The 17,021-nt window shown below is 38.1% G+C and overlaps 1 protein-coding gene across 2 annotated transcripts in view; it reads right to left on the reverse strand.

The window, feature by feature from the left end:
• Positions 1 to 10,508, reverse strand: part of raraa (retinoic acid receptor, alpha a) — a 105,704-nt gene extending 95,196 nt beyond the window's left edge. For both annotated transcript variants that reach the window (XM_056771681.1, XM_056771682.1), the window contains exon 1: positions 10,307 to 10,508. The gene's annotated coding sequence lies outside the window, so the exon portion shown is untranslated. The remainder of the gene's footprint in view (positions 1 to 10,306) is intronic.
• Between the last annotated feature and the right edge of the window lie 6,513 nt (positions 10,509 to 17,021).

Genomic DNA, 17,021 nt, shown 5'->3' on the forward strand with positions numbered 1-17,021 from the left:
GCCATTTAAAGTAAGGGAGACCATATGAAACACCAACACACAAACCCACTTCTCGGAAACCCTGATCAATCGGGACGAAACATTCTTAGGTTTTTAAAGGAAGTGTGTATATGTTTATTAAAGGGGTGCTGCAACGATGTGTCATGAATTCTGACTTCTTTACAATGTTAATGCAATGTCATGCTTAACATGGTCAACTTGTCAAAAATGAGTTGGGCGTAAAACGTAGTATGTCTGTGCTCAATAAACTCCCCCAGCGATTGTACAGGTTTCGGATTTTTTTTGAAAAAAAATGTTTGTCCCTTATTGGACAATTCTCTCGGAAAAGAGGCTGTGCGCGCACCGGTCTCGAATCAAGTACTCCACTACAGTATGCTATACTTCTCTATTGGTACTCAAGATTAATATGAGATTGGAAGAAACCCTGTGTGTTAGGGCCGCTTTAAATGTTGGATAACAATAGCCAAACAAAGTGTTTGCATGCAAAGTTTTACTAAGCCCCAACATTGTCCAAAGTCATGTTTTCACATCTTTGATGAAGGAGATTCGATTTTTTTGCAAAGCATTTTGTGGAGCAGTTTTTCCGTTTAGAGCTACTGTAGAAACAGCAAGGTGAATTCCATGGAAGAGGACAAGAGGAACCGTGGTGTATGTAGAAAGAAATAGCTCATACTATGGTAATGAAAACCTAACACCTCATTATGGATATATACACCTCTGAACACATAGTTATGTAGATTATTGCCTTTCTGTCAATTGATCCTCAAAAAAAATTACACACTGCATCTTTCAAATCATAACAAGACCAAAGTCCAATCTACTTGAATGGGGAAGAGATCCATCCATCCGAAGACATAAATGACATATTTCCAACCAAAACTTAAAGCGGGCATCTACTGTACCAAAGCATATATTTCTTCAGCTCAAACCGCACTAAAACCTTTTTAAATGTATTTTCAGCTAATTTGTGGCAAGCATCTCTCCACAGATTATCAGATCGGCTCTTTGTACTGGAAGGCAGAACGTCCTCCATACAGCAGCCTGTGTTATTTTCTCTTTGCCTCGCCGCATTTCCATGCATGTTCTGCTCCACCCTATTATATAAGATTTGACTGCCTTCCAAAGTCACTTTTTTCCTGTAGGTCCAATAAAATCTGTGGGAAACACCAATAATAGAAATTCCATATGAAGATTTCTCCTAAACACACACACACATACAGTTCCTAAACTTAAAGACACATTATTGGACTTCTGCTCACAGGTTCCCCCATGTGGCTGATAAGCACAATTGTCCGTGACAAGTGTCGTAAATAATGTCGCTGTATAAGCTTCCCTGTGGGCAGCGCAATACACATGGATTTGTTGACTAATGTGGTGAAACCTGCGAATGCAGAAATATTGTTTGGAAACCATTCTGCACTCTTCCGTAGGCAGGCGATGGGCGGGGCTGTGTGTACCGACCCGAAAACAGAACTTACAGAGTTTGGTTGTAGCCGGCATGAGGCTGCTCAGGAAGCAGCGTAAGTAGCATTCGTCCGGTTAAGAGTTGTTCTGCCACTGTAATCATTTTAGAGACAATATTTTTATCTCGAAAAAACTACAAAGTGTTGCTTTAAATATAGGCTTCCTAAACATCACACAGAAACTCCCAAAGGTCGGCCCCAAAATTATGCCGTATGATAAGATCCCATGGGGACGCATTACATGTGTCCATTACATCACAGATCCACATTTTTAACCTAATATTTGTATTTGCTGTGTAGTTTTATGCTCTGGAGGCTCTTATTGCTATAAATTGCCTCTGGTACAAGAAGGCAGATCAGATGAGCTGAATGCTCAAGCACAAAGTTGACTTTCTGTCTCATCACTAATGTTGCTCTTGTTCACATCAACTTTCATCTTTCTAACATCTCCTTAGAAGGAAACTGTCTAACACGGCTATTATATATAGACACAACTGCATGCATCTCCACTGTACTGTGACAAAGTTCCCTCTAAAAGCATGTCATGTGAAAAATAAAGTCTTCTCATACCTTACTGTCTTCTCTCACTTTTCCAAGCTAGCTTTTCATTTTACCCCTCACTAACTCTTTCTTGCTCCCATGAGCACACAGCTTGGCCCCGTCTGACACGTGGAGATTATCTCATACCATCAAAGCAAGAAGAAGATAAAACGCTGGTGTGTTAAAGAAAAATACGTTTTCTAGGGTGTGTGTGCGATCCTCAGTATTCGCTCAGTAACCTGCACAGAGCAGTCTGTGCCTTTATCTGCTCCAGGCATCATGATGGTTTAACTTTACAATCCCTGCTCCGATTCCTGCTTTTTCTCCATCTTCTCCGTCTTTTCCCACACTCTCGTGCTCTCCGGAGGCATTGAGCGCTGCGTCAAAGCTTCAGGCAATAAAATCACTCCAGCATTACCCACTGTTGCTTCACATAGAAACGATTCCTAGCCTACAGCTTAATGCATACTGCATTGCACAAATTAAACACCGCTTATTTTCAAACAAGCATGTGCAATGGTACGCATTATAAAACAACAAACACTTCACACAAATAGCTCTGAATATGTCTGCAGATACCACAGATCTTTTACATAAGACTATACTGTGAATTCAGCATCCTATGCATGCTTGGTTATAAAATATTTTAGTGGAAAATTGCAAGCAGAGAAAATCTTTCTTCATCAAAAAGCAATCAAAAGTAGCCATGTAGTGGCTTTTAAATGCACTTTGGGTCTTTGACCTAAATATTACGGAGGGTCCTGTTTCATTTATAAAACATTTATTTGACTTAACTCAGTCATCTTCATTAATGATGTACAGCTGCTGTACAGTTGCAAACTAATTTGAAGCAAAAATCATATGGTTGGGCGCATTTTAAATAACAAAGAATATTTTTTTTAAATGGAGGAAGGGAAATTGCCTGGCCAGGTCAGTCACCTCATCTGAACAGAATGGCGCATGATATCGATATGCTGAAGAAAAGATTTGTGTTAAAGTGTTTAAGAGCGTGCTCTCTTACCTTCTCTCTGCATCCGTGAGAGCAGTTTACATGAAAACCCAATCTCGTATAATTCGCAAAAATGTTTAATGCAAAGTGTAAAGTAAGTGTCGTGTAGGTCTTAATTCAACACACACATGACGCAGCACTGCTTCTGCCTTAACTAGTAAAAAACAATTAAATCAAATTAAAATCAATGAAACTCCCGCTGCTCGTGGGATATAGTCACGTGCCGGTCGCTTCTTATACAGTAGATGGGCTCTTCAACATTATGTGCGTGTAATAGAAAGTGAAGAGCAAACAATTTGTAAAACACTTGCATACATATAATGTAGCCTTGATTTTCTGCAAGTTTATACTCATTCTCAAAGCTACTTTATGCATTGATTTGTGAGATTAACCGAAAAGTTTTTATCCATCCATCCATCCATTTTCTACCGCTTATCCGAACTACCTCGGGTCACGGGGAGCCTGCGCCTATCTCAGGAGTCATCGGGCATCAAGGCGAAAAGTTTTTATATCAGAGAAATTCTGCAAGTTTATTTTGCTCTAAATCTATTCTGTTATTTGAGAAATGTAATAAAAAATTGACAAGTATCGCATCATGGCCTTGTATTGGGATGCGTATCATGAAGTTGATGGCGATAAACAGCCCTAATAGAAACCGTGTTTTTTTGGTTTCAACTGTAGTAAAGCCATGGATAATTTCGTAAAGTTAAAGGAGACTTGCACGCGAAACAAGCATCACCAAAGAAGATACCCAGCACCTGCTGATGTCTAAACTGTAGGTTGGGAATTTTAAGCATGTATTGTCTTCAAATGACATGCAACAAAGTACTCAATGTGACTAGTTTCATTTATGTGTCATTGCTGTTTCCCATCGTGATGGACTGGCCACATGTCCAGGGTGCTTCTTTGCCTCATCAGCACTACAAGTCAATGATTTAAATACAAATCTAAAGCTGTGGGGTACATATGAAAAAAATCAAATGTATTTGTACGGATCATTATAAAGGGTACTGTACAATGCATCCCTACCTTACAATATGAATTGCAATTGAGATATGCAACACATTTCAAAACTCAATGATACGTGAAATTATGTTTGCGTAGCTAGAAGGCGTTGTGTTTACATACTTAACATACGCATGGCTTACTTTTAGCGGTTTCTGCACAGTAAACTGTGGGAAAAGAATGTAAGAAGTAGATAAAAATACACATTTTAAATGGTACCTTTACACTACAGTAAAACAAAGAAATAATCTCTGCTGACAGTAGAAGACACATGCTGATCGAGCATATAACAAGATATTTCACAATCTCGATACTAATCACGTTCACACGCAGTTGAATTAAATGTGTGTCACAGGAAGAAAGGAAGCCACAGGAGAAACCATGAGAATGAGTACATGACATAATTTCCATTTCTCAATTCTCACAGGTTTTAAAACAAAAAAGCGAAACCTTTCAGTAAATGTCAAATAACAAAAGAAACGTTTTTAAGTGACGTAATCATCCTTTTTCATCATCCTAAGAGCTTTGATGAGGTATATGATGTCCACAATGATAACCGTGACACCCTAAAATAACAGAAACCATATTCAAATCCACCGCAGCCGACAATTCTGTAATTTCAATTGCAAAACAATCCACATATGGTCTTGCTATGCAAAAATAAGTAAAACAATATCTCCAAAACGAGGCAGTTGAAAATAATGAAATATAATTTGCCAGGAGATGTTGAGTCACTATCAAGTTCTTAATGCCAGGACGCTTTTTCCATGCCGTGCTGACATGGCCTTACTCATCATCAAGAGGTCTCCTCTCATCAAGAAGCAAAGAAAGAGCTGACCGTGCGTCATTTTGGAACATCAAGTAACGACACACAAACACAGCTAAATATTATATTACGCTATTACAATGCTGGGCCATGTTTCCCGTTACCTGTGTGTTGTACTGAACATTGTTTGTGTTGTTGCGTGTCAACACACACAAAGCGTTACAGCTGTTAAACATTGAAACACCGGCCAAAACATCAAGAACACATGAGTTATTTGAAACGAGGGAACGTTTAGCAAGTAAATACAATAGATCTGAACTCTCACACATACACACATGCAGTACAGCGTGTTGGAAAAGTGTGTTGGCCCTTGAATTAATGACCTGCAGCAGAAACCAAGTTTTCATGAATACCACTTTCCTTCTGCAAAACCTCTGCAGAATAACGGCTAATTGTGTTTTACAAAATTCAGCTATAGTGATTTCAACAAACGTCCAGTTTACTCAATAGAACAAATAATCTGATCGTCATTCAAAAATAGCCAGAGCTTACAGTAAAGCTTTGTTATAGATTAGTGTTAGTGAGAGAGACCGAGTTTGAATATACCAGGCGGAATTGAAAACTGAAATCATTTAATTCTCATTAATGCAATCATGGTGGTGGTGTAATGGTGTGGGGATGTTTTCTTGGCACACTTTAGGCCCCTTAGTGCCAATTGGGCATCATTTAAATGCGACGGCCTACCTGAGCATTGTTTCTGACCATGTCCATCCCTTTATGACCACCATGTACCCATCCTCTGATGGCTACTTCCAACAGGATAATGCACCATGTCACAAAGCTTGAATCATTTTAAATTGGTTTCTTGAACATGACAATGAGTTCACTGTACTAAAATGGCCCCCACAGTCACCAGATCTCAACCCAATAGAGCATCTTTGGGATGAGGTGGAACGGACGTTCTTATGATTAAACGTGCTTTCTAGCATTTGTGATAAGGTCAGGGATCTTACTGCCTCCAAGTTTGCCCACAAAAACGCACCACAATGTATACTAATAGTAAAGGCGTCTAAAGTTCCGCACATATCGGATTTCTGAATGAAGTTATTTTTAAATTGCAACGGAACACATTTTTATCGCTCACCAGGCAGGTGTTAATCCTCAGAATGGTCGTAGCTTTTAGAAGCAGTGAGGACTGATGTGATTGGCAGACGTGGCATCTAAAATGAAAAACGAATCAAAAGCGTCAGAATAGCATGGCCTTACTAAATGGCCTTGGCAGGAGGCATACAGAAAATATTCAGATGTAATGCCCTCATTAAAGGGAATTCAGGGTATAGAGAGATGTATGATTTAATATGTTGTTATAGCCTTACAGTACTAGCGTTTGTAGTTAGAAACACATAAAATATTTTAATTTCTTTGTTATTTGGTTGAAGAAAATAAACACGCTATTTTGTGTATTTTCATACATTTTAATATTGTTGGTCAGAAAAAATACAAACATATTATTAATAACCAAAATCTGTCATGATTCTGCCTCATCATGTCATGTCTTTCTTGGTTTTGTGGCAGAGTCATGGCAAAGCCTTAGGTTTTATGTGGAGAGAGGCATCTTGGCCCTGTTGGCCTTCCATATGCTCTCTCCGGTTTTTTCTTTGGCCCAGCCCCTCTTGTTCACTCGTTAGCTTCCCTTCAGTGTTTTATTACCTACACCTGCCCATTGTTAAATATCCTTTGTTAGTTCCCCTATTTAATGTCCTTGTGTTTGATGTCCTATGTTGTTTCGTTTTGGTTCTTGCAAGGCATGTTATGCTAACCTCAGTCTAGATTCTTGCAGTCCCAGTCAAGCCTTGTTCCGGTTTAGTGTTTTATTTTAATATCCTGTCTCTTGTTTTTGCCCCCTCAGGGGAAGTACATGTTTTGTAATTTGGATTGTCTCGTTACCGTTTTACCCCATCGTGGGTCTTTTTGTTTTGTTTAAATAAATATTGAGTTATTGCACTGCTGCCTGCTCTTGGGCTCTCCTTCTGTGTCCAAACCGTGACAAAAATCATTGCGAATTGCAAGATTTTTAGCCATAATAAAAATGTATTTTATTCTGATTTTTTACTTTATCAGTAGCCTATTTTTCTCTCTTGCTCATTAGCTGACGGGGGCTAATATGTGCTCTAATACAGAATAATTAACCAAACCCTGAGTATCTTATTATAGTTTTTATCAGCATATTCTCATAATGCATAAAGTAAACGATAACGGCGGATTATGATGTCTTAAATAGTCTTAACTGTCTTAAAGACGTTAGTTTAAAGTTATGATTTAATGCACATTTACCTTGATTCTTGACATTTCGCATTCTTTTATGGCAGACAGACTGGTTGGCTTGTGTCAAGAGGACATACCGGCAGCTACTGTCCCCTGTGTATTTATATATCTGATCTTATGTTTGACGTCTCATATTTTACTCTTATATATGGAAAACGTGTGTGCTTCACTGTAGCGTTAAGAGAACGGGTTTAGGTTGCGACCATTAGATGTCACGGATTTTGACGCAAAAAAAATGTCGGCCTCAAAGTCAAAATCTTTTTTCAAAGTTTATGAATACACTGACAATTACACTGTTTTTATATTTATAAAGTCAATGCCATTGTAAATATATCAAGCCAAACATCTTTCTGTACCCGAGGTTCCTTTTAACATTTTCGTAAGTAACTGTAATTTAATTACATATTTTTCACATTACCTGTACGAATTACAGTTTCTTTTTTTGACAATTAAATTGTGTAACGCCGCTACAAGTTACTAGTTACTCCCTAACACTGAACAAATACAACAAACAAGTTTTTTGAAACATGAGTGAAGAGTTTTCATAGACTGGGTCCCAAATATTGTATCCAACACATTATTTCATATTTTGAGTCTTATAAATATGAGAATGTTCTCAGTAAATATTTTTAAATTACGTTTTTATTTATGTGGCAGATGCTTTGATCCAAAACGACTTGATGTGCATTCAAGCACATTTTTTTCCCAGCGGTCCATCATTCACTTCATACTGTGAGAGTGAGGAGGAACACTGCTGAACTTCTCTGGCTCAATTCCCACTTCCATGATAACAGTCAGTAAATAACATCCACTTTAAATCTTACGTTTCAGTCCAACTTCGTAAATATTTTTTGTTAATATATACAGGTGAACCTTTTCACAATATTCAAATTTTCTGAGATACTGAATTTGGGGTTTTCATTAGTTGTCAGTTATAATCATCAAAATTAAAAGAAATAAACACTTGAAATATATCAGTCTGTGTGGAATGAATGTAAACATTATACAAGTTTCACTTTTTGAATGGAATTAGTGAAATAAAACAACTTGTTGATGATATTCTAATTAAATGACCAGCACCTGAATATATATAAATGCGTATGTATAAATGTGTTAATACTACAAAATTTTGTGGCCTGTTGGCACGGTTACCTCACAGGAAAAAAGATCCCCGGTTATCCCTACGTCAGCATGGGTTTACTCATGGTACTCCGGTTTCCTCCCAGCAACCAAAGACATGCAGGTTAGGTCAACTTGGGATATTAAACTGTCCCTCACCCAACATTTGTGTAGGCTAACTTGTGAATGGATTAACTGGTCGTCGCCATAAATATAACAGTAGATCCTGGAATAGCTTAAGAAATAAATGTATATTTGGATACAGCTTACAAAAAGTTTTAGTAGCTTTCTTAGTTATGGTATTGACTTGATTGGAGGCTCTTCTCCTCAGGATTGTGGGTTGTGCAGTTTTTGAACAGAAATACAGGAAGACACTGACCTGTGGCTTCTACAGAAGGCATTTCATTGCAAGATATTATTAGTAGGTCATATGTTATCGCTTAATTTCACTTTGTTCATGAATAAAATAAATGAACCTTTTAAAAACCCTACTGTAGCTTTATTCTTAACTTATTTGCACCTTGCTGTACATATTCGAGCTCCTTTCAGATTTAACTATGAACTCTGTTTGTGTAGAGCAACGTTTGACCATGGTTACACCATAGTTGCTTTCAAGTGATTAATAAAGCAATAACCCCCAAGAAGCAGTGGGTTACAGTGCATTTTATAACAGCTAAGGGCGATGTGGCACGACGTGAAGCAGAGTTGCTAAAAACCCCTTAGCCATTTTAAAATGCACTGTAACACACTGCTTTGCATGGTTTATTGCTTTTATAAAACGGTTATTCCATATGCATAGCAAGGCTTCATAAAAAAAAGTAAACAAAGTGATATTTAGGCTATGTAATGTGGCCAGACGTTATAAATCGGGGTATTTTATAACGGCTTACAACTCGGCTCAACCAATCAGAATCAAGGACCAGAGCTGACCATTTTATAATAAACCTTAATATGTTCCCACGGTAACCGGAGCCATCACCAACAACAGCTATTGTTTGCAATAAAATGTGGGATCCTCCTTGTAGTCGATCCCAATCCCTGTGGGACCACTGCCACCAAAAAATAAATGCATCTTTATTAAAAGATAACAATAATTGAAATCAAATTGTAAAAAAACCTATGCTAATGTACTTGTTTGACTTAGTAATACTTTTGTACTCTATGTACTGTGAAGATGCCATGATAGCCTACACATATTGTACTGAATCATGAAAATAGTCTACATTTCGATACCACAGCCTTCTTTGTAAAGGTATCTGTCTGTCATCTTTACACAGCTTAGAAATTGAAAATGCGCAAATGAAAAAGTGCTGGGACCCAAAAAATAAAACTGATACATCAACCCAGATGTACGTCTATTTGACGTCTGCATTTACATCTGAAATACATAGTTTGCTCATCTGCAATACGTCTCGGAGATGTCTGAACGTCTGCTAAAGATCTGGAGATCTGCTACGTAAAAACATCTGCTAAACTTATGAGAAAGATCTGGTTTACATCCATTCTAAATCATATACATCTAACAGACATCTTCTAGATGTCTATGTGACGTCTGACAGCAGACATCTCCGAGACGTGGTGCAGATGAGCAAACTAAGTAATGTAGATGTCTTGCAGATGTAAATGCAGACGTCAAATAGATGTAAGCCAGATGTATGTGTGCTATCAGGGTCAATATATTTGGGTTAACATTCTTCTACAACTTACATATTTTCGCTTGTATTTAAACAGATACGGTCTGTGTCAATGTACTTTTTATGTACTCACTTAACTGTGAAACATGCCCATTTAACTACACTATTAAAACAACTTTTGCAACACCGTGTCTAGTGCCTCAAACCCCGCAGACTTCCCTGCCTAGACACCATATTTCGGCGTCATAAATCGCAAAATCCAACCTCTCTGTACTGTAATGCTCACTTAGTGGCGCAATTTTTATCGTTTCACACTATCGGGACTGCAAAACACTTAGTGTAATGCTGTCTGTGTTTAGTCTGTAAAGAAAACAACGCAACAGTTTGTTACTCTTCAGCAGTCTTGGTTAATGAAGGTGAGGTGAGAGTCAATGAAGATAAATACCTGAACCTGTTGACTCCGCCCTCGCGCCGCCTCACTGACACCTACAGCAGATGCAACGCGTTCAGGACGTCGCGTGAATAAAGTTCCCCGTCCGATTCAGAAACGCCCAATAATCGTGATATTCAGAGCGTTTAGATGTGTAAAAGTTATCGTTGATCCGCGTAAAAGGCAGCGGCCATTGGAGAGTCATGTGTACTGTGTGTCTGTGAAACCCAACACGAGCGAATAAACCCGCCCCGTTTCCTCAAAGTCCCGTTAACTCTCTCATCTCCATCTGACACTCATCACCGTTTCTTGAGAGACTTTTACGTCTGTGTTTGTCTCACAGCTTATCATTTGGTCTGTTTGGTGTGTGTGGAGGTTGTTGATAAGTTTCCACGGCTTAAATGAAAGGAAAACAACCCCCATTTTTGTTCATGTACACCAAGTACCTTATTTCTTGCACTCTTCATTTAATTCAATTATAGCCTACACCTTTAATAACTTGAGATTATTGTTGTAATAAACTTTGCAAATGAAACATGTTGTGATTACATGTTTATGAGTTTCTGGGTGTGTTGAATGAAATGTTGCACGGATATGTAACTTATTTTTTAATAATGGACTTCAAGCAGCATTAAAAAACAATGGCAGGTCTTTACGCACATGGCAAAATCTATCTGTCACAATTGTGCTGATGCATATTTGGCATTAATGTGCAGTTAACCCTGATCTGATTTGACTTGTGCACATACTGTAATGCAAACCACAGACACGAGGGAAGTCTGGGATGTAATGTTCCAGATTTAGCACGTTGTAAATGAGACCGTTTTCACACATTGTAAAGTGTCTTTCGCACAATGTTCAAAATAACATCTTTACAGAGCTCCACGCCTTGCCTGAAGAGACATTCCTGCTGCTGAAGTTTAAATGGTGTAGTCAAATAAATCAGCACTTACATCATTTAAAATTCAGATCCGACTGACCATCATTCACAAAATTCAACGTATTTTACTTTTGCAAGCTTGATTCATGTGTTGTATATCTCTTTGCTAGAGTTTTCAAGCATAGCCAGAATTAACAAGCATTTTTATATAATATTTTGCATCTATTTTTTTCGGAATTTTAACCAAGAAAAGTCATGATAAAATGAACCCATTGACCTTGTTTACATTCGGTACTTATTTAATTCTAAACTATTAATAACTAATCATTTCAAACAGGAGGTGAATCCTGTTTTTTTCCATCTGGTCACCTGCTATTATATCAGCAGGTGTTTCTAAGTACCCTTATTAATATCATCATCTGGTTTCTACCCCAGGCTTGTGTCCAGTGTTTTTTTGGGAGTAATATAAGCTCTCCTAATAAACACACGCACGCACACACATGTACACACACAGCGCTGTTTCTGCATCTCAGAGCCAGAGATGTGACCCACCCAAGAGAAACATTTTCGGTATCTTAGCTAACATGTTGGTGCCAAGAAAACAAATAAAGTATGGGTATCATGGATCACACAGTCTGAAATCCGATTGGTGTCCAAAAGAAGCCCTGCCCACCTCACTGTCCACTTCCAAGAATGGAAGCTCTGTAAACCACACATGGGAAGTCCAGTGGTCAGTCCATCCTTAAAGACATCAAACTAATTTCATTTCGTCATTTATTTATAAACCACATGTAAAAACAACTCAAGGTTGACCAAAGTGATGTACAGATCAGGAGGCTCAAATAAAAAACGGAATCTTTAACGATCTATAATTAAAAAAATACTGAAAGAAAATAAATATAGAATAATTATACATTTAAGACCCGAGGAAAGAAAATGACCTTTTAGTTTTGATTTAAAAGAGGAGAGTGATGACACCACTCAGATCCAGACTGTGAGGCTATTCCAGAATGTAGGCCCCGCTATCGCGAAGCGTGGTGTCCACATGTTTAACCTTGATCTACGAACAGAAAGCACACTTAGTTTGGCGGATCTTAGTGCCCTGGACGGATTATGACGACGTAAAAGATCACATAAATATGTTGGGGAAAGACCGTGTAGTGCTTTAAAAACAAAAACTCACATTTATATCTATTCTCTGTTTGATTGGTAGCCACTAGAGAGAAGTTAAGATGGGAGAAATGTGATAGAATTTGCGACTACCAGTCAGCAGCATGGCTGAAGCATTTTGAACCATTTGAAGACGTACAATCGATGACTGATTTTGCTCCATAATAGAGTGAATTGCAGTAGTTAAGGCGTAAAGTAATAAATGCAAGATGACAGTTTCAAAGTTCTTTAGAGAAAGAATAGGTTTAACTTTTCTGAGATGTCATATACGATAAAAACATGACTAACAACAGAATTGATCTGTATATCAAACTTGTGCACTGAATCAAACAACACACCTAGATTTTTCACAAATGGGGAAACATAAGAACGTAAGTCAGTGAGGTCAAGTTCTCCCAAGTCATAAAAATCACTTGAGCAAATAGTACAACTTCAGTTTAATTCTCATTTTAAGTAATTATTTCACTACCTGTGAAAGCACCAACAGGACCTCACTAACTAAGGATTTGTGTCAATCAGCGTTACAGCGCCCGAAATGTAATGACTAACAAAATGATTGCCTAAAGGCATTGTGGGTGATCCTGTCCAGAACATTTTTTGTCATGTTGGATGGAAATCTCTTTACATCCTGATAGCAATCAAGAAGTATAAGTGGTCAAAGAATATTTTTATCGTCTGTGAAAGGCGTAGAACCAAAACACTTTCGCCCAATCAAAACGTTCTGGCCGGACGCTGTTCAGCCAACGTATTTTGCCCACCACTGCGCACATTGTTCACGAAGACGTCATACGTCACAAGCGCGCTCACGTCCACTTTGTCAATGTAGGGAGAATGGCGACAATCAGCAACAACCAAAATTTCCGAATCGACGATAAGTAAATCTACAAAATGAACAGAAAGTCCGTTTTTGAAAAATCAGGAAGATGAAAAACTCGAATTAACATCGGTTCATCTTTTACATGACGGAGACAGCTCCGGCAGGCAATGGGTCTGAAAAACCATACCATGGTTGCTCTCTTTCTTTTGGACAGGTATGTACATGCTTCTAGAAGAATTTAATGGATTTAGTTTGTAATTCGTGACATAGATTTTCTAAAAACATCCATATGTTTGGAGGAGGCGTGACTTTGGACGGCGAATAGCAAAGAGGGCGGGATTATAATTTCCGTGTTAGCAGGCTAAAGTTAGCAACTTTCCAAATCAACCACTCCACCTTTAATTGACAATGTTACTGATCTTAAACATAAACTGATCTCTTTTTGTTCTTGAGTTTTGGTCTCATACTGTACACATATATGTGGAGATAAATATAAACATGCACCTAATAGAAATGGGATGTCTAGCATTATCTCTTGGGGCTGCACTGAATGATGATAACTCCACATGACAATTCACCTATAACCCCAAAAACTGTTTGGGGGATAAAGTTCACAGTCACCGATATCTGTAAACATGTAATGTTAAAATTAAGAGGAGCTGCTGAGCTTTATGCTTCTAGACACACCTCATAAAAAAACGCTAACAATGCTGAAACAAAATTTCTTCAGAATTTCTTAAGTACTATATATATTTTCAAATATGCAATCAAGTGTGTTTTCAGGATCACATCATTTCTTGACAAATGTTCATACCCTGATGCTATCCAAGCACCCATCCATTCACTTTTACATGTCTGAAAACAAAATCACTGCATCCGTCTAAAGTTGCAAAGTTGTACTTTTACAAAAATCAAGAGTTTTGATTAGCATGTGCAAAACTATGTATTTTTTAAGTGATATCTGTCAAATAAACATAATTTATTATCAGAGCCTCAAAGCCTCAATTGTTCTCTTTCAATCATCATCAGTTCAAATTAAAACCAAAACATACATATCAGTCAAAAAGTGTCCTGTAGATGGGCAGGAGTTGCAAAGTGAACCAGACTTTGCAGGAAAAGAAAACATGCACCCAACTACCATTCTGTGTGTATATCAAACTTGCTTATTTGTTTCAAGACATGTGGCTTTGATTTACATGTATTCAGATTTCCGAGCATTGTGGGAGTATTTTGGCTACTGTCTACTTTAAAATTTGGTTTGATTGCTTGGTCTGAACCTTATTTTGATTACACCCTGTATACACACTTGCATCATCACTGTTAGTGCCATTAGGAATACTAGCGGCAGCTGTTTACAATTGTTACTAGGTAACAACTCATTGGGTAAGTCGTCAGTTTCATTGTATTATGCCAGCGTTTGTCCTTTCAGATGTACCACTAAACTTCACAAAGCGGCTCCTGCGTTTGTCTACCACAGATGTCAGGCAGAGAATGCAAGATACATTCTGAATGCAATGCAGAGACATGCAGCTGAGAAAGAAAATATACTGCATGCACAGATGCTGATGCCATCAATAGCAGTTTACCTACCACTGCTTACATACCAAATCCGGACCAGACGGTAGTTCACATATGAACCCCAGACCAATTTATGCCAAATGATCTGTTAAGTTTTAATCTTTGTAAGGAAGGGATAATGTACAGGCAGCAGGGTTATCGCAAGTATAAACCCGGACAGTTTGATCAGGACCCAATGCAAATTATCTTGCAATAACAACCGACTGTCTGCATATTATGCCGCTTATTACATGGCTACTTAACTCATAAGTAAGTTATTGAAAATAAAATATTGATTTGAATTATTTTCTCTGTTTTTTTAACGACTGCAGATCTTCTGGGAGAAAAACCCGCTTACTTTCGGTTTTGAAGTAAGACAAACCGAACATTTGGGTTCAAATGCCAGAAACGGGTTAATCTGTAAATATAATGTCATATATGATATTAAAGGACATATTTGTATTTCATTTTTGCGTTAAATTAAACTGAGCCGTCAAAATGACTTGCAGCATCCTTGTTTTGAGATATTAATTTAATCGGAGCCCTTTTTGAGCCTACACATGAAAACGCACACTCTTTATAAAAAAGAATCAATAACTCTCCCTACTTGAATTATAAAAATGACACCAAATAAATCTGTATTCTAGAGTCTTAGACCTTTCTAATGATAAATATAATTTGTCATGATTTGATTAGAAATTACATGAACAATATTGACGCAAACATAGGTGTCCCGTATACGGAACGGTTGACAGTTAACAGGCTATGCGGTTGTTCATTCGAGGAGTAATCATTCACCAGGGAAAGTTGTCGGAGGATTAGTGGGGGTGACATTGATATCATACTACCTTTAGTGTAGTCTGTTTATAGCATATTCTTAGCTTTTTACATTTGCAGATTGTATTTAAGTTTCGAAAATAGCTTACATTATCTGTAAAGATAATTTTGATAAACATCTTGAAAATTTGTTAATCACAGATTTTTTTTTTTCGGTGTTTTCGGAATCACCAAGTCTATTGAAAAAATGCATGGGCTTTCAGTCGAGGGAAAAAGCACGGTGTATACAGCAACCATTGAAGCGCCAAAGTGCCTAAAAATACCACATCTCTGTTGTTCATCGAATAAAATCCCAAATCATTGTTTGTCTTACTAAGTCTTCTCAAGAACACCTTATTTATTGAAACATCCGGCTGACAAGTTTGTGCCGCACTGCCTGTCGCTAACCCACTTGTTTATCTAGAGAGGCTGTACAGGCTAATGACATTAGCAGTTAGCCCGCGGTGATGATTTCTGCGGTTAGGAACATGGCACAAAGTTCCAGTGTAATCTAATGCAACCACAGCTAGAAAATACAATGAAGAGAGTGTTGTTGTATGTAGGACGTTTCTGCCAGAGGCGTCATTTACAGCGGGCATCTCCAGAAAGTAGTTTTTACTGTGTTAGTGGGTTCTATTATTAAATAAGTAATCCAGATGTAATTTTTCCCTTATTTTGTTGAGCAACAATGTTTTCTTCATCGCACAGTTCTTAAATATGCCATCATTGCAAACTAATTATACTTACAAATGAGCCTCAAACTCTCAAATTCGAATTACTAGAACAATGTAGTCGAATCTAGGAGTAAATGTGAGGATGACATTATAAAAGTTTATCACATTTATTTGATCATCAGCCTCGTCACACCTGCATGTCCACTCACACTGACTAGTTCTGAAGCCACCGTCTATGAGACCTTAAAATAAAAATGTGCACATGACAAATCTTTCTAGAGAGCTGTATATAGGACAAAGGCTGTGAAGCAGGCCCATGTTGTGCTCCACCCCGTGTTGTGTTCAATTTAGGGGCTGAACGTACAGCCGAGATCTTTATCAGAGCCTGGAGGAGGCTACAGAGCTCAACTAGACTCTTATGAATCAAACTATAGGAAAACACAGACAGGCTTTAATATAAGTTTGAGATAACATACCATAAACATAGAGTCACACACACCACCTATTTCCATATCAGTCTCCCATATCTCCCTCCACCCACCTGCGCTGCCGAGAACCATTATCCGCTTTCAGTCTTCGTTTTTCTTTACCTCCTTCCCATCAACCCTGTGACAGGCGAGTCTTTCGCGGGATCCCGACCATCTGAAAACATGTGGTAAGCCTCGTGGAATGTTTTAAATGGCTCCCAGATGTGAACGTTAGACAGTTTTAACCCTTTCCCTTCCCAAAGAACCACACAGAAAGATTTGTCGCAACCTCTGCAGGTGACCCAGAATGCAAGGGCACACCTGGTTTTCAATCAACCAAAGAGAGCCC

This window comes from Triplophysa dalaica, chromosome 17, assembly GCF_015846415.1.
Source record: "Triplophysa dalaica isolate WHDGS20190420 chromosome 17, ASM1584641v1, whole genome shotgun sequence".
Lineage (NCBI taxonomy): Eukaryota > Metazoa > Chordata > Actinopteri > Cypriniformes > Nemacheilidae > Triplophysa > Triplophysa dalaica.